The sequence below is a fragment of the Mesoplodon bidens genome (genome assembly GCF_964165515.1).
Source record: "Mesoplodon bidens genome assembly, chromosome: 2".
Classification (NCBI taxonomy): Eukaryota; Metazoa; Chordata; class Mammalia; order Artiodactyla; family Ziphiidae; genus Mesoplodon; species Mesoplodon bidens.
Window position 1 is genome coordinate 153,365,893 of NC_138177.1, and position 15,194 is coordinate 153,381,086.

At 41.8% G+C, this 15,194-nt stretch overlaps 1 protein-coding gene and 1 pseudogene across 4 annotated transcripts in view; both read left to right on the forward strand.

The window, feature by feature from the left end:
* SCMH1 (Scm polycomb group protein homolog 1) overlaps positions 1-15,194 on the forward strand; it is a 200,826-nt gene that overhangs the window by 6,348 nt on the left and 179,284 nt on the right. The gene's annotated exons all lie outside the window — the stretch shown is intronic.
* On the forward strand, positions 10,919-12,988 carry LOC308612747 (polyadenylate-binding protein 4-like; annotated as a pseudogene). The gene has a single exon. The product of its transcript is annotated as a polyadenylate-binding protein 4-like (transcript).

Below are 15,194 nucleotides of genomic sequence, written 5' to 3' on the forward strand. Positions count from 1 at the left end.
CCTCTCCCGTTGCGGAGCACAGGCTCCGGACACGCAGGCTCAATGGCCATGGCTCACGGGCCCAGCACTCCAGGGCATGTGGGATCTTCCCGGACCGGGGCACAAACCCATGTCCCCTGCATCGGCAGGCGGACTCTCAACCACTGCGCCACCAGGGAAGCCCCACATTTTTCTACTTAATTTGAAACATACAATAACCCTGTTAGAGAGGATGCCAGATCATTATAAACTCTATTTACTGATAAGGAGCTGAGGTGTAGGTGGATTAAATGATGTGCCCAATGCCAAATAGCTAGTAAATGTCAGAATGACAACTCAAAACCAGGTCTTCTTACTACAGATTCTGTGTTTTGTCCAGAATGACTCATTGCTTCCTATGACTTCCTTTTTAAGATTCTGTGCTGTCTGAACCTCCTGCTGGTTCTGTTGTAAGTTGTCATATATTAATTTCCTTCCATTTTAAATCATATAAAGGCTGATGTATTATTTTCCCCTCTGTTTTACTATAGTTATTACCATTGTTAGCTTTTAAAATTGAAGCGTATACATATTGTATATTCATTTTAATCACTATGTCTATTGCTCATTGATGTATTATGGGCACATTTCTAAGTGTTTTCTTATTTAGTAGAATTGCTTTACACTCACTTTTGTAGACTTTCCTCTGGGGCATTCAAACATGGTGGAACTAGAGGCTGTTTTAGTCATTATGTTCTGCAAAATATAATAGGAAACATGAGAGCCAGCATACTTGTTCTTGGAGCTATTTAAGAGAGCAGACAACTGTTTGTCTTAGGTGATTTAAAATTTTGGACTTCCAGTCCTGATTTTTTGGTGCTCTGTCTTATCTCCAGTTATCTCAAGGGACTGCTGGAAAGTCTCCAAGCTAAATTAAATTTATTTCTTTAAATACAAAAGTTTATAAAACCTAATAGGCATAGAGGGTCACAATTCCAAAATAAGAGCTTAAAACATTGTCTGATTTCTTTATGTGTGTTTTTTCAGTTTTTCATTCATTCATTCAACAAATATTTATTAACGTCTGCTAACTGGCAGACACTGTGCTGTGTACAGTGACAAAGATGGAATTCACCTGTGAATCCATCTGGTCCTGGACTATTGTTTTTTGGGAGTTTTTAAATCACAGATTAAATTTCAGTGCTTGTAACTGGTCTGTTCATATTTTCTATTTCTTGCTGGTTCAGTCTTGGGAGATTGTATCTTTCTAAGAATTTGTCCATTTCGTCTAGGTTGTCCATTTTATTGGCATATAGTTTCCTGTAGTCGTTTCTTATGGTTCTTTGTATTTCAGTGGTGTCATTTGTAACTTCTCCTTTTTCATTCCTAATTTTATTGTTTGGGCCCTCTCCCTTTTTTCTTGATGAGTCTGGCTAAAGGTTTATCAATTTTGTTTATCATTTCAAAGAACCAACTTTTTGTTTCATTGATCTTTTCTATTGTTTTCTTCATCTCTATTTCATCTATTTCTGCTCCGATTTTTATGAGTTTTTTCCTTCTACTAACTTTGGGTTTTTTTTGTTCTTCTTTCTCTAGTTGCTTTAGGTGTAAGGTTAGGTTCTTTATTTGAGATTTTCTTATTTCCTGAGGTAAGTTTGTATCACTCTAAACTTCCCTCTTAGAACTGCTTTGGCCATGTCCCATAGGCTTTGGATTGTCGTGTTTTCATTTTCTTGTGTCTCTGGGTAGTTTTTGATTTCCTCTTTGGTTTCTTCAGTGATCCATTGGTTGTTTAGTAGCATATTGTTTAGCCTCCACATGTTTGTGTTTTTTGCATTTTTTTTCTTGTAGTTGATTTCTAATCTCATAGAGCTGTAGTTATAAAAGATGCTTGATATGATTTCAGTTTTCTTAAATTTACTGAGACTTCCTTTGTGGCCCAGCATGTGATCTCTTCTGGAGAATGTTCCATGTGCACTTGAAAAGAATCTGTATTCTGCTGCTTTTGGATGGAATGCTCTATAAAGATCCATTAAGTCCACCTGGTCTAATGTGTCATTTAAGTCCTGCGTTTCCTTATTGATTTTCTGTCTGGATGATCTGTCCATTGATGTAAGTGTAGTGTTAAAGTCCCCCACTGTTATTGTATTGCTGTCAACTTTTCCTTTTATGTCTGTTAACATTTGCTTATATAGTATATTGAGGTGCTCCTGTGTTGGGTGCATATATATTTACAATTGTTATATCTTCTTCTTGGATTGATCCATTGATCATTATGTAGTGTTCTTCTTTGTCTCTTGTAGCAGTCTTTATTTTAAAGTCTATTTGTCTGATATGAGTATTGCTACTCCAACTTTCTTTTGATTTCCATTTACATGGAATATCTTTTTCCACCCCCTCACTTTGAGCCTGTATGTGTCCCTAGGTCTGAAGTGGTTCTCTTGTAGACAGCATATATATGGGTCTTGTTTTTGTATCCATTTGGCCAGTCTATATCTTTTGGTTGGAACATTTAATCTGTTTACATTTAAGGTAGTTATAGATGTGTATGTTCTTATTTCCATTTTCTTAATTGTTTTAGTTTGTTTTTTTACGTCTTTTTTCTTCCTTTCTTCTTTTGTTCTCTTGTGATTTGATGACTATCTTTAGCGTTGTGTTTGGATTCCTTTCTTTTTTGTGTGTATATCTATTACAGATTTTTCATTTGTGGTTACCATGAGGTTTTAATATAGCAGTCTATATGTATACGTGATTGTTTTAAGTTGCTGATCTCTTAATTTCAAATGCATTTCAAATATCCTGCATTTTTACTCTCCTCCTGTTACAGTTACTGGTTTTGATATCATATTTGTGTGTGGATGACTTCCTACCTATCCTGTATGTTTGCCTTTGCTGGTGAGCTTTCCCATTTTCATAATTTTATTGTTTCTAGTTGTGGCCTTTTCTGCTTAGAGAAGTTCCTTTAGTATTTGTTGTAATGCTGGTTTGGTGGTGCTGAATTTTTTTAGCTTTTGTTTGTCTGTAAAGCTTCTGATTTCTCTGTCAAATCTGAATGAGAGCCTTGCTAAGTAGAGTATTCTTGGTTGTAGGTTTTTCCCTTTCATCACTTTAAATATACTGTGCCACTCCCTTCTGAACTGCAGAGTTTCTGCTGAAAAATCAGCTGATAATCTTATGAGGATTGCCTTGTATGTTATTTGTTGCTTTTCCCTTGTTGGTTTTAATATTTTCTCCCTGTCTTTAATTTTTGTCTATTTGATTACTATGTGTCTCAGAGTGTTCCTCCTTGGGTTAATTCTGTATGGAACCGTATGCTTCCTGGACTTGGGTGACTGTTTCCTTTCCCATGTTAGGGAAGTTTTCAGCTGTTATCCCTTCAAATATTTTATCAGGCCCTTTCTCTCCCTTTTCTCCTCCTAGGACTCCTATAATGCTGGTGCAAATGTTGGTGCATTTGACGTTGTCCCAGAGGTCTCTTAAACTGTCCTCATTTCTTCATTCTTTTTTCTTTATTCTGTTCCATGGCAGTGATTTCCACCACTCTGTCTTCCAGCTCTGTACAGTAACCAAGGTGAATGCCATAATTTTAAAAATGCATATATAGGCCACAGGGTTAAAGGATATATTTATGGTACATATAACAGCTAAATATTACTGTCTGTATTAACTAGGGATTCCTACAAATAGGTTAGAAAAAGACAAATCAATAGAAGAATGACAAGGTATAAAAGAGGCAACCTAAAAGTTTATTAGCCATTCGCTGGTAATTAGTTCCTGTAGGAAAATTAAAGTTCTAATGAGATGTCATTTCATACCTGTTAGATTGGCAAAAATTAAGAAGTCTGATAATACCAAATAATGGTGGGAATGTAGAGTTAAGGGAGCTCTTGGACACTGTTGATGGAAATAGAAATTGCACAACCATAGAGAGGAAAAATTTAGCAATATCTGTTAAAACTAAAACACACATAGCCTACAATCCAGCTATTCCATTCCTAGGCAGATACCCTTTAGAAACTCTCCTATGCATGTATAAATATTTATGCAACATTTTTATAGCAGAAAGTTCAAACTAGTCCAAATGTCTATTTATAAAAGAAAGAAAATATTGTAGTATATTTACCTAATGGAATCCCGTACAATAATGAAAATGAATGAACTAGATCTATATAGTAACTTGGGTGAATCTCACAAGTAAAAAGTTAAGTAAATAAAGCAAATAGCAGAACACATTTATATTGTATAAAGCCCAACATTCATGTATTATTTAGGGAAGCATATATACATAATAAATGTTTAAATAAATGCATGGTAATGATAAATATCAAAGTAAGGATAGTGGGGATCTCTGAAGGCTAAGGTGGGGAGAGAAGACCAGTAATACTGCTGGGAAGAGCACACAGGAGCCTTAAATTGTATTGTTAAATATTTTTTCAACTAGGCTGTAGATATATGGGTGTCCATTCATTATTCTTTATATATCTGAAACATTGTATTATATATGTATTTTTAAAGAATAATAGCATGTAGTTCTTGTTATGAGTTTAATGCAGGAAGGGAAGGAGCAGCAGAAATATAAAGAGATGTTATTAGGATGAATCATGTAACTGTTTTCTACAGGTCTGAAATGGTCTAATATAGGCAACTTCAAATGGCTCAGCGTTAATGTAGTGAACAGAAAGAGTACGAAAAATGGTTCAAAAGAGGACTCAAAGTACCACATATTTATAGTCAGGGTGTTCTGAAATTAGTTTACAAACAAATGCAGAAGTGCTCAGTATTCATAGAGCAATATCAATTGAATTCCGTGTACACAGTTTGCATTTCAGTGGACAGGAATTATTTCCATTAATATCAATTTTCAGCAAAGCTATCAGTTTACAACAAACTTGTAAAATTGTCTAGTCAGAGATAGACCATGTAACACATTTCTGTAGGATCAGAGAATCTGGAAGCCTCCATCCTTCTATTGATAGAATATGCCATTTCAAAACCTTTCACTGGGGCTTCCCTGGTGGCACAGTGGTTAAGAATCCGCCTGCCAATGCAGGGCACACGGGTTCTATCCCTGGTCCCGGAAGATCCCACGTGCCATGGAGCAGCTAAGCCTGTGCACCACAACTACTGAGCCTGCACTCTAGAGCCTGCGAGCCACAACTGTTGAGCCCACATGCCATAACTAATGAAGCCCACACACCTATAGCCCGTGCTCTGCAGCAAGAGAAGACACTGCAATGAGAAGCCTGTGTGCCACAACAAAGAGTAGCCCCCACTCGCCGCAACTAGAGAAAGCCGGCGTGCAACAACGAAGACCCAACACAGCCAAAAATAAATAAATAAATAAATAAAAATTTTAAAATAAAAAAAAAAAGCCTTTCACTATTTTTCCTTATAGAATTTAAGACTAATTCTCAAAAAAATTAAGATTGATAAAAGACATTATAAAATTTAGGGATAAATTGTGTGATTGGACTAGATTTGCTGTGGATCAGGATCTTCTCTAGTTTTCTCTACTAGTCTGTTGTTATGAATAAGTGATTCTTCATCTCAACAGAAATGTCCTTTGGAAAATGGCTGAGTCATAAAGTCCCATTGTGCAACCTTGGTCCCCATTCTCACTTTCTGTTTAGATTACCTGCCCAGTACACTTAAATGTTTGAATTACCCCTTCCCAGAAATGACAACTGTGCCCCCAAACCCATCAGCCTAGATGTTTGGACCCTAATGCCCATGTTAAAAAAGTCTTCTAGGTGTCAGCTGTCTGGATTTTCTAAGCATTACTTCTGCAGTGTTCCTTGGCATAATGCTGTCTTCCCCATTAGCTCTGTGATGGGTTTTAGAGGAGTCTCTTTTGCTGTAATATAGTAGGTGCATTCCTAAGAAGCTTTATGTCATGGAGAATTAGTATGACAATACTTGTTTAAGGGTTTTTTTTTCCTATATGAAATTAAAGATGCTTATATAGCTCTAACTATATGGCTATAAAATCTAAAATTTTGAGGAAATCCAGTATTTGTTTTTGTTTAACTTTTGCAAAAGAATCTTTCCTTGCCTGTCTCCACTAGCATCACTTTATAACATTTACTGCCCATTGTTAGGACAAAGCACTAAGTCACTCAAAGCAGTTGTTTTACACTTAAACAATATCTTTGTCTTTTTCTTTCTTTCATTCTTTCTTTATCCCCTCTTCCCTTCACTTTACTTTCTTTCTTCCCTCTCTTTTCCCCTCCCTCCCTTCCTCCCATCCTTCTTCCTTCCTTCTCTCATTCCCTCTCTCTCCCCTTCATATTTCCAAGTAAGATATGTCAGGATGATGCAAATAATGTTTCCTAAAGCCATATATAGGTATATCTCTGATTTAATGCTGCCAGCTTAAGGTTATTCATCTATTCATATCATCTGTACTACCATCAGTGGGTTTAAGGGAACATGATCCCCAAAGGACTGCCCCCACTTCAGATGCCAGCCTCAAGTGTGGTCCTCAGACCACCTACACTTCCAACCAGTTGGCTACAAATCTGGGAGGTTCCTGTGACCCCTCTCAGGTTCAGTGATTTACTAGAACAACTCACAGGACTCAGGAAAGTGCCATACTTATGATTACAGGCTTATTGTAAAGGATGCAAATCAGGAACAGCCAAATTAAGAGACACACAGGGCAAGGTCTGGGTGAGTCCTGAACACAGAGCTTCCCTGTCCTCTCTCCATAGAATCAGGGCACATCACCCTCCTGGCACATTTATGTGTTTACTAATTAGCTCACTCCACCAAGCTTCAGTGTTCGATTTTGGCTGGGGTTTCATTATGTAGGCCTATGTGGTTGGTCTTTCTGGCAACCAGCCCCCATCCTGAGCGATCTCTTTAGCATAAAACTCACATGTGTCCAAGGGGCTAATGAATAACAAAGATACTCCTATCACTTGGAAAATTCCAGGGATTTTAGAAGCTCTTTGCCAGGAACCTAGGACAAAGATTAGACAAGTTCCTTATTATACAGCAGCTGGCATATAAAAGAAAGTTTAGCATAGTAGTTAGGAATAGTGTAGTAGAAGGTTATTTTACTAAGTTTTATTGGAGTGTAGTTGCTTTACAACGTTGTATTAGTTTCTGCTGTACAGCAAAGTGAATCAGCTATATATATACATATATCCCGTCTTTTTTTAAAATTTCCTTCCCATTTATGTCACCACAGAACATGGAGTAGAGTCCCCTGTGCTATACAGTAGGTTCTCATTAGTTGTCTATTTTATACATCATGTCAATAGTGTATATATGTCAATCCCAATCTCCCAATTCATCCCCCTGCCGCCTTCCCCCTTGGTATCCATACGTTTGTTCTCTACGTCTTTGTCTCTATTTCTGCTTTGCAAATAAGATGATCTACACCATTTTTCTAGATTCCACATATATGCGTTAATATACGATATTTGTTTTTCTGACTTACTTCACTCTGTATGACAGTCTCTAGGTCCATCCACGTCTCTACAAATGACCCAATTTTGTTCCTTTTTATGGCTGAGTAATATTCCGTTGTATATATGTATCACATCTTCTTTATCCATTCCTCTGTTGATGGACATTTAGGTTGCTTCCATGTCCTGGCTGTTGCAGATAGTTCTGCAGTGAACACTGAGGTGCATGAGTCTTTTTGAATTATGGTTTTCTCTGGGTATATGCCCAGTAGTGGGATTGCTGGATCATATGGTAGTTCTATTTTTAGTTTTTTAAGGAATCTCCATACTGTTCTCCATAGTGGCTGTATCAATTTACATACTCACCAACAGTGCAAGAGGGTTCCCTTTTCTCCACACCCTCTCCAACATTTATTGTTTGTAGATTTTTTGATGATGGCCATTCTGACCAGTGTAAGGTGATACCGCGTTGTAGTTTTGATTTGCGTTTCTCTAATAATTAGTGTGTCTAGCATCTTTTCATGTGTTTGTTTGGCCATCTGTTTGTCTTCTTTGGAGAAATGTCTGTTTAGGTCTTCTACCCAGTTTTTGATTGGGTTGTTTGTTTTTTTATTATTGAGCTTCATGAGCTGTTTGTATATTTTGGAGATTAATCCTTTGTCAGTTGCTTCATTTGCAAATATTTTCTCCCATTCTGAGGGTTGTCTTTTTGTCTTGTTTATGGTTTCCTTTGCTGTGCTAAAGCTTTGAAGTTTCATTAGGTCCCATTTGTTTATTTTTGGTTTTATTTTCATTACTCTAAGAGGTGGATCAAAAAAGATCCTGCTGCAATTTATGCCAGAGTGTTCTTCACTCTTTCGTCATTTCTATTTCATTCATTTCTGCTCTGATCTTTTTGATTACTTTTACTAACTTTGGGGGGTTTTTTGTTCTTCTTTCTCTAGTTGCTTTAGATGTAAGGTTAGGTTGTTTATTTGAGATGTTTCTTGTTTCTTGAGGTAGGATTGTATTGCTATAAACTTCCCTCGTAGAACTGCTTTTGCTGCATCGCATAGGTTTTGGGTCGTCGTGTTTTCATTGTCATTTGTGTCTAGGTATTTTTTTTATTTCCTCTTTGATTTCTTCAGTGATCTCTTGGTTATTTAGTAGCATATTGTTTAGCCTCCATGTGTTAACAGTTTTTTTTTTCCTATAAATGATTTCTAATCTGATAGTATTGTGGTCAGAAAAGATACTTGATATGATTTCAGTTTTCTTAAATTTACCAAGGCTTGATTTGTGACCCAAGATGTGTTCTATCCTGGAAAATGTTTCGTGTGCACTTGAGAAGAAAGTGTATTCGGCTGTTTTTGGATGGAATGTCCTATAAATATCAATTAAGTCTATCTGGTCTGATGTGTCATTTAAGGCTTGTGTTTCCTTATTTATTTTCTGTCTGGATGATCTATCCATGGGTGTAAGTGGAGTGTTAAAAGTCCCCCACTGTTGTTGTGTTATTGTTGATTTCCCCTTTTACGGCTGTTAGCATTTGCCTTACGTGTTGAGGTGCTCCTATGTTGGGTGCATAAATGTTTACAACTCTTATATCTTCTTGTATCGATCCCTTAATCATTATGTAGTGTCCTTCTTTGTCTCTTGTAACAGTGTTTATTTTTGTACTTATTTTTTTGGCTGTGTTGGGTCTTTGTTGCTGCATGCGGGCTTTCTCTAGTTGTGGCAAACAGGGGCTTGTCTTCATTGCGGTGCACGGGCTTCTCATTGCAATGGCTTCTCTTGTCGTGGAGCACGGGCTCTAGGCGCTTGGGCTTCAGTACTTACAGCACATGGGTCCTAGAGCGCATGGGCTTCAGTAGTTGCGGCGCATGGGCTCTCGGGCGCGAGGGCTTCAGTAGTTGTGGCTTGCGGGCTCTAGAGCACAGGCTCAGTAGTTGTGCCACATGGGCTCAGTTGCTCCACAGCACGTGGGATCTTCCCAGACCAGAGTTCAAACCCGTGTCCCCTGCATTGGCAGGTGGATTCTTAACCACTGTGCTGCCAGGGAAATCCCGACAGTCTTTATTTTAAAGTCTATTTTGTCTGATATGAGTATTGCTGCTCCAGCTTTCTTTTGATTTCCATTTGCATAGAATATCTTTTTGCATACCCTCACTTTCAGTCTGTATGTGTCCCTAGGTCTGAAGTGGGTCTCTTGTAGGCAACATATATATTGGTCTTGTATTTGTATCCATTCTGCCAGTCTGTGTCTTTTGGTTGGATCATTTAATCCATTTACATTTAAGGTAATTATCAATATGTTCCTGTTACCATTTTCTTAATTGCTTTGGTTTTGCTTTTGTAGGTCTTTTCTTCTCTTGCATTTCCCACCTAGAGGAGCTCCTTTAGCAGTTGTTGTAAAGCCGGTTTGGTGGTGCTGAATTCTCTTAGCTTTTGCTTGCCTGTAAAGCTTTTGATTTCTCCATCAAATCTGAATGAGGTGCTTCCTGGGTAGAGTAATCTTGGCTGCAGGTTTTCCCCTTTCATCGCTCTAAATATGTCCTGCCACTCCTTTCTGGCCTGCAGAGTTTCTGCTGAAAAATCAGCTGATAACCTTATGGGGATTCCCTTGTACTGGGTTGGCCAAAAAGTTCATTTGGATTTTTCCATAAGATGTTACAGAAAAACAGCCCCAGGTCACCACAGCCTCCGCCGCTTTCGGGCCTAGCAGCCTGAAGGAAATAAAAAAGAAAAAAAGATTTAAAAAAAACCCGAAAACGCTTTAAAATCTTTAAAAAAAAGAAAGAAAGAAAAAAGAGCGAATCCTCCTCAGAGAACCCGCGGGGAAGTCACTTTTGCACGCTTCTGGCCTGCCCGATGCCGCTGCTGCCGTCACCGCCGCCGCACCTGGGCGTTCTTCGGTCCCCGTCCGTCGGTCCGGTGGTGAGCCACTCGCGCGCCCGCGTCCACGCGCCTCAGCCCGCCGCTCGGCCGCGCCGCGTGGCATCCCCGCGCCCGCCCCCTTCACCCCCCGCGCGCCGGCCTCCGCGCTCCACATGTCCACGCTGCCCTTCGCCGGCCCGGCGTGGGAGGCGGCTGCACGCTCCGGCCGCGCGGGGCTTGCCGAGTCAGCACCGACAAATATTTGGTTTCCCTCTTCCCAGGGTTGCTGTAATCTTAAACCGCCTGGAGCACGAGGCCTATATTTATAGAGAAACACACGTTCCGGAGGCCACCGTGGGCACCACTGGGTTGCCTCGGGAAGAATTTTTGTAATTTGGAGGACAGTCCCCGTTTTCATTGTTTTCATTTTTTGAAATTGGGAGCTTTCAGACCAGGACAGCTGAAAATTAACAAACTCCCAGGGAGGGCCATATTGTTTTTGAGAGCCTTTTGTCTGTGGTTGGGCAGTCTCATCCGAGCCGTCCCCGCACTCCTCTCCGGCCCTCGGAGCCGACTCCAGCTTCTCTGAGCTTCACTGCCACCTGTGGGCCACGGCTCGGAGTGGAGCCCCCTTTGTCCTGTGTGGCCCCCTCTAAGAAGTCCTCCTGGCGGGGCTCGGGGTGCTGGGGGCTGGGGAGATGAACGCTGCGGCCAGCAGCTACCTCATGGCCTCCCTGTACGTGGGTGACCTGCACTTGGATGTCACCGAGGCCATGCTGTACGAAAAGTTCAGTCCTGCGGGGCCTGTGCTGTCCATCTGGGTCTGCCGCGACATGATCACCCGCCGCTCCCTGGGTTATGCCTACGTCAACTTCCAGCAGCCAGCTGACGCTGAGCAGGCCTCAGATACCATGAACTCTGATGTGATTAAGGGAAAGCCGATCCGTATCATGTGGTCTCAGAGGGATCCCTCTTTGAGAAAATCTGGCGTGGGAAATGTCTTCATCAAGAACCTGGACAAATCTATAGATAACAAGGCACTTTATGATACTTTTTCTGCTTTTGGAAACATTCTGTCCTGCAAGGTGGTGTGTGATGAGAACGGCTCTAAGGATTATGCCTTTGTCCACTTCGAGACCCAGGAGGCTGCCGACAAGGCCATCGAGAAGGTGAATGGCATGCTCCTCAATGACCGCAAAGTGTTTGTGGGCAGATTCAAGTCTTGAAAAGAGCGGGAAGCTGAGCTTGGAGCGAAAGCTAAGGAATTCACCAATATTTATATCAAAAACTTAGGGGAAGAGGTGGATGATGAGAGTCTGAAAGAGCTATTCAGCCAGTTTGGTAAGACTCTAAGTGTCAAGGTGATGAGAGATCCCAGTGGGAAATCGAAAGGCTTTGGCTTTGTGAGTTACGAAAAACACGAGGATACCAATAAGGCCGTGGAGGAGACGAATGGAAAAGAAATCAGTGGGAAAGTCATTTTCATCGGCCGTGCACAGAAGAAAGTGGAACGGCAGGCCGAGTTAAAGCGAAAATTTGAACAGCTGAAACAGGAGAGAATTAGTCGGTATCATGGGGTGAACCTCTACATCAAGAACTTGGATGACACCATTGATAATGGGAAGTTAAGGAAAGAGTTTTATCCTTTTGGATCAATCACCAATACTAAGGTGATGCTGGAGGATGGGAGAAGCAAAGGGTTTGGCTTTGTCTGCTTCTCATCCCCTGAAGAGGCTACCAAAGCAGTCACGGAGATGAACAGACACATTGTGGGCTCCAAGCCACTGTATGTCGCCCTGGCCCAGAGAAGGGAAGAGAGAAAGGCTCACCTGACCAACCAATATATGCAGCGGGTGGCCGGGATGAGAGCGCTCCCCACCAATGCCATCTTAAATCAGTTCCAGCCTGCAGCTGGGGGCTACTTTGTGCCAGCAGTTCCACAGGCTCAGGGAAGACCTCCATATTACACATCTAACCAGTTAGCACAGATGAGGCCTAATCCACGCTGGCAGCAAGGTGGGAGACCTCAAGGCTTCCAAGGAATGGCAAGTGCTATACGCCAGTCTGGGCCTCGTCCAGCTCTTCACCATCTGGCTCCAACTGGTGTTCCCACAGCTGTACAGAGCCTAGCGCCTCGTGCCGCTGTTGCTGCCACTGCTCCTCGGGGTGTTGGATACCATGAACTTACAAATATGCCTCCAGTGTCCGCAGCCCTCACCCCGCCATCCAGCCCCTGCAGGCACCCCAGCCTGCGGTCCACGTGCTGGGGCAGGAGCTGCTGACCGCCTCCATGCTGGCTGCAGCGCCCCCGCAGGAACAGAAACAGATGCTGGGTGAACGTTTGTTCCTGCTTATCCAGACGATGCACTCAAACCTGGCTGGGAAGATTACGGGGATGCTGCTGGAGATTGACAACTCGGAGCTGCTGCACATGCTGGAGTCCCCCAAGTCTCTCCGCTCCAAGGTGGATGAAGCTGTGGCGGTCCTACAGGCTCATCATGCCAAGAAAGAAGCTGCCCAGAAGGTGGGCGCTGTTGCTGCTGCTACCTCTTAGACAAGGACAAACCGATTTAAAAAAAAAAAGATGCTACAGAAAAACCTGAATGAACTTTCTGGCCAACCCAATATGTTATTTTTTGCTTTTCCCTTGCTGCTTTTAATATTTTTTTCTTGGCATTTAATTTGTATTAGTTTGATTAATATGTGTCTTGGCATGTTTCTCCTTAGGTTTATCCTGTATGAGACTCTCTGCGCTTCCTGGACTTGATTGACTATTTCCTTTACCATGTTAGGGAAATTTTCAACTATAATCTCTTCAAATATTTTCTTAGGCCCTTTCCCTTTCTCTTCTTCTGGTCCCCCTATAATTTGAATGTTGGTGCATTTAATGTTGTCCCAGAGGTCTCTGAGACTGTCCTCATTTCTTTTCATTCTTCTTTTTTTATTCTGCTCCATGGCAGTTATTTCCACCATTCTATCTTCCAGCTCACTTATCTGTCCTTCTGCCTCAGTTATTCTGCTATTGATTCCTTCTAGTGTATTTTTCATTTCAGTTGTTGTATTGTTCATCACTGATTGTTTGTCTTTAGTTCTTCTAGGTCCTTGTTAAACATTTCTTGTGTCTTCTCGACCCGTGCCTCCATTCTGTTTCCGAGATCTTGGATCATCTTTACTATCATTACTCTGAATTCTTTTTCGGGTAGATTACCTATTTCCTCTTCATTTATTTGATCTTGTGGGTTTTACCTTGCCTGCAACATATTTCTCTGTCATCTCATTTTGTCTAATTTACTGCATTTATGGTCTCCTCTCCACGGGCTGCAGGGTCATAGTTCCTTTTGCTTCCGTTGTCTGCCCCGGTAGGTGAGGTTGGTGCAGGGGCTTGTGTGGACTTCCTGATGGGAGGGACTGGTGCCTGCGCTCTGGTGGGTGGAGCTGAGTCTTTTCCCTCTGATTGGGCAGGACTGCTTCAGGTGGTGTGTTTTGGGGTGTTTGTGAGCTTAGTACGGCTTTAGGCAACATGTCTGCTGATGGGTGGGGCTGTGTTCCTGTCTTGCTGGTTGTTCGGCATGAGGTGTCCAGCACTGGGGCCTGCAGGCAGTTGGGTGGAGCTAGATCTTGGTGTCGAGATGGATACCTCTGGGAGAGTACACACCGATTAATATTTCCTGGGACCAGGAGTTCTCTGGTGGTCCAGCATCCTGGATTTGGTGCTCCCACCCTGGAGGCCCAGGCCCGACCCCTGGCCAGGGAACCAAGAGCCCACAAGCCGCACTGCATGGCCAGGGAAAAAAGAGAGAAAAGAAAAAGAAAAAAAAAAAGAAAGAAAAGAAAACAAACAAAACCCAAGACAAATAGCAAAAACAAAAACAAACAAACTACAACAACAACACAACACGCACAAAAAGAAAAAAAAGAAGAAAGCAGACACACCATATCCAAGACAAATGATAACAACAAAACCAAACTAACAGAAACAAAGAAGCAGACAGGAAAAAAACAAACACAAGAGAACAAACAATGAAAAGGATTCAAAAATGAGAACAATCAGTAAGGACTAAACTAACAAAAACAAAAAATGAAAAATAAAACAAAAACAGAAAGCAAAGAAAACAAAATAAACACATGGAAACAATCAAAAAAAGAAAAAGGAAAATAAAATTTAAGAACAGAACAAAAACAAGAAAAAAAACACAAAACAGCAAAAAAGTAAAGTGAAAATAGAAAAAAAAGTATATATTAAAAAAATAAAAATAATAAATAATAAAAACAACAATACCATCAACTGAACAAAACAAAACAGACATTAAAAGAATAAGAGTAATAAAAATATTTTCCTGGGGCCTCCTCTGTCAGTGTCCTTGCTCCCACAGTGAGCCACAGCCAATCCCTGCCTCCCTGGGAGGCCCTACAATACCTCTAGGCAGGTCTCTGGACCTGCTGTGGGCGCTGTGGGGCCAGCTCAGACTCCGACCTGACCCAGCTCCCGTGTGTTCTTGCCCCCAAAGTGCACTGCTGCTAAGGCTAGACCCATCTCAGTTGTGGGAACGCTCTGTTGTCTATTCAGGTATTCCACAGGATTTACCAAGCCGATCACGATCGCAGGGATTTAATCAATGGCTTGTGCAGCTGCACAGAAAGAAGTTCCTCTTCCTTAGTCACACTGCCCCTGGGACTTACTTTTGGTTTTCACCCCACCTCTGTGTGTGCGCCACTCTCAGGCCAGTTCCCCACCCGGGCGGGAGGAAGCAGTGGCTGATAGGGGCACATTTACTCCCTCAGGCCGGAAAGGGGTATGGCAGCCACAACTGGGGTGTGCACGAATTGCCTGCAGGGCCCAGCAGGCAGTTGTAACAGACGGGGGCATGCTCACTTTGGTGGGAGTCCCTCCCAGTGCCTGCAGAGGCAGGGGCTGGCGTGAGGGGGCAGTGGCGGCTCCGCCCCTTGCACACTGCTCAACAGTGGTTC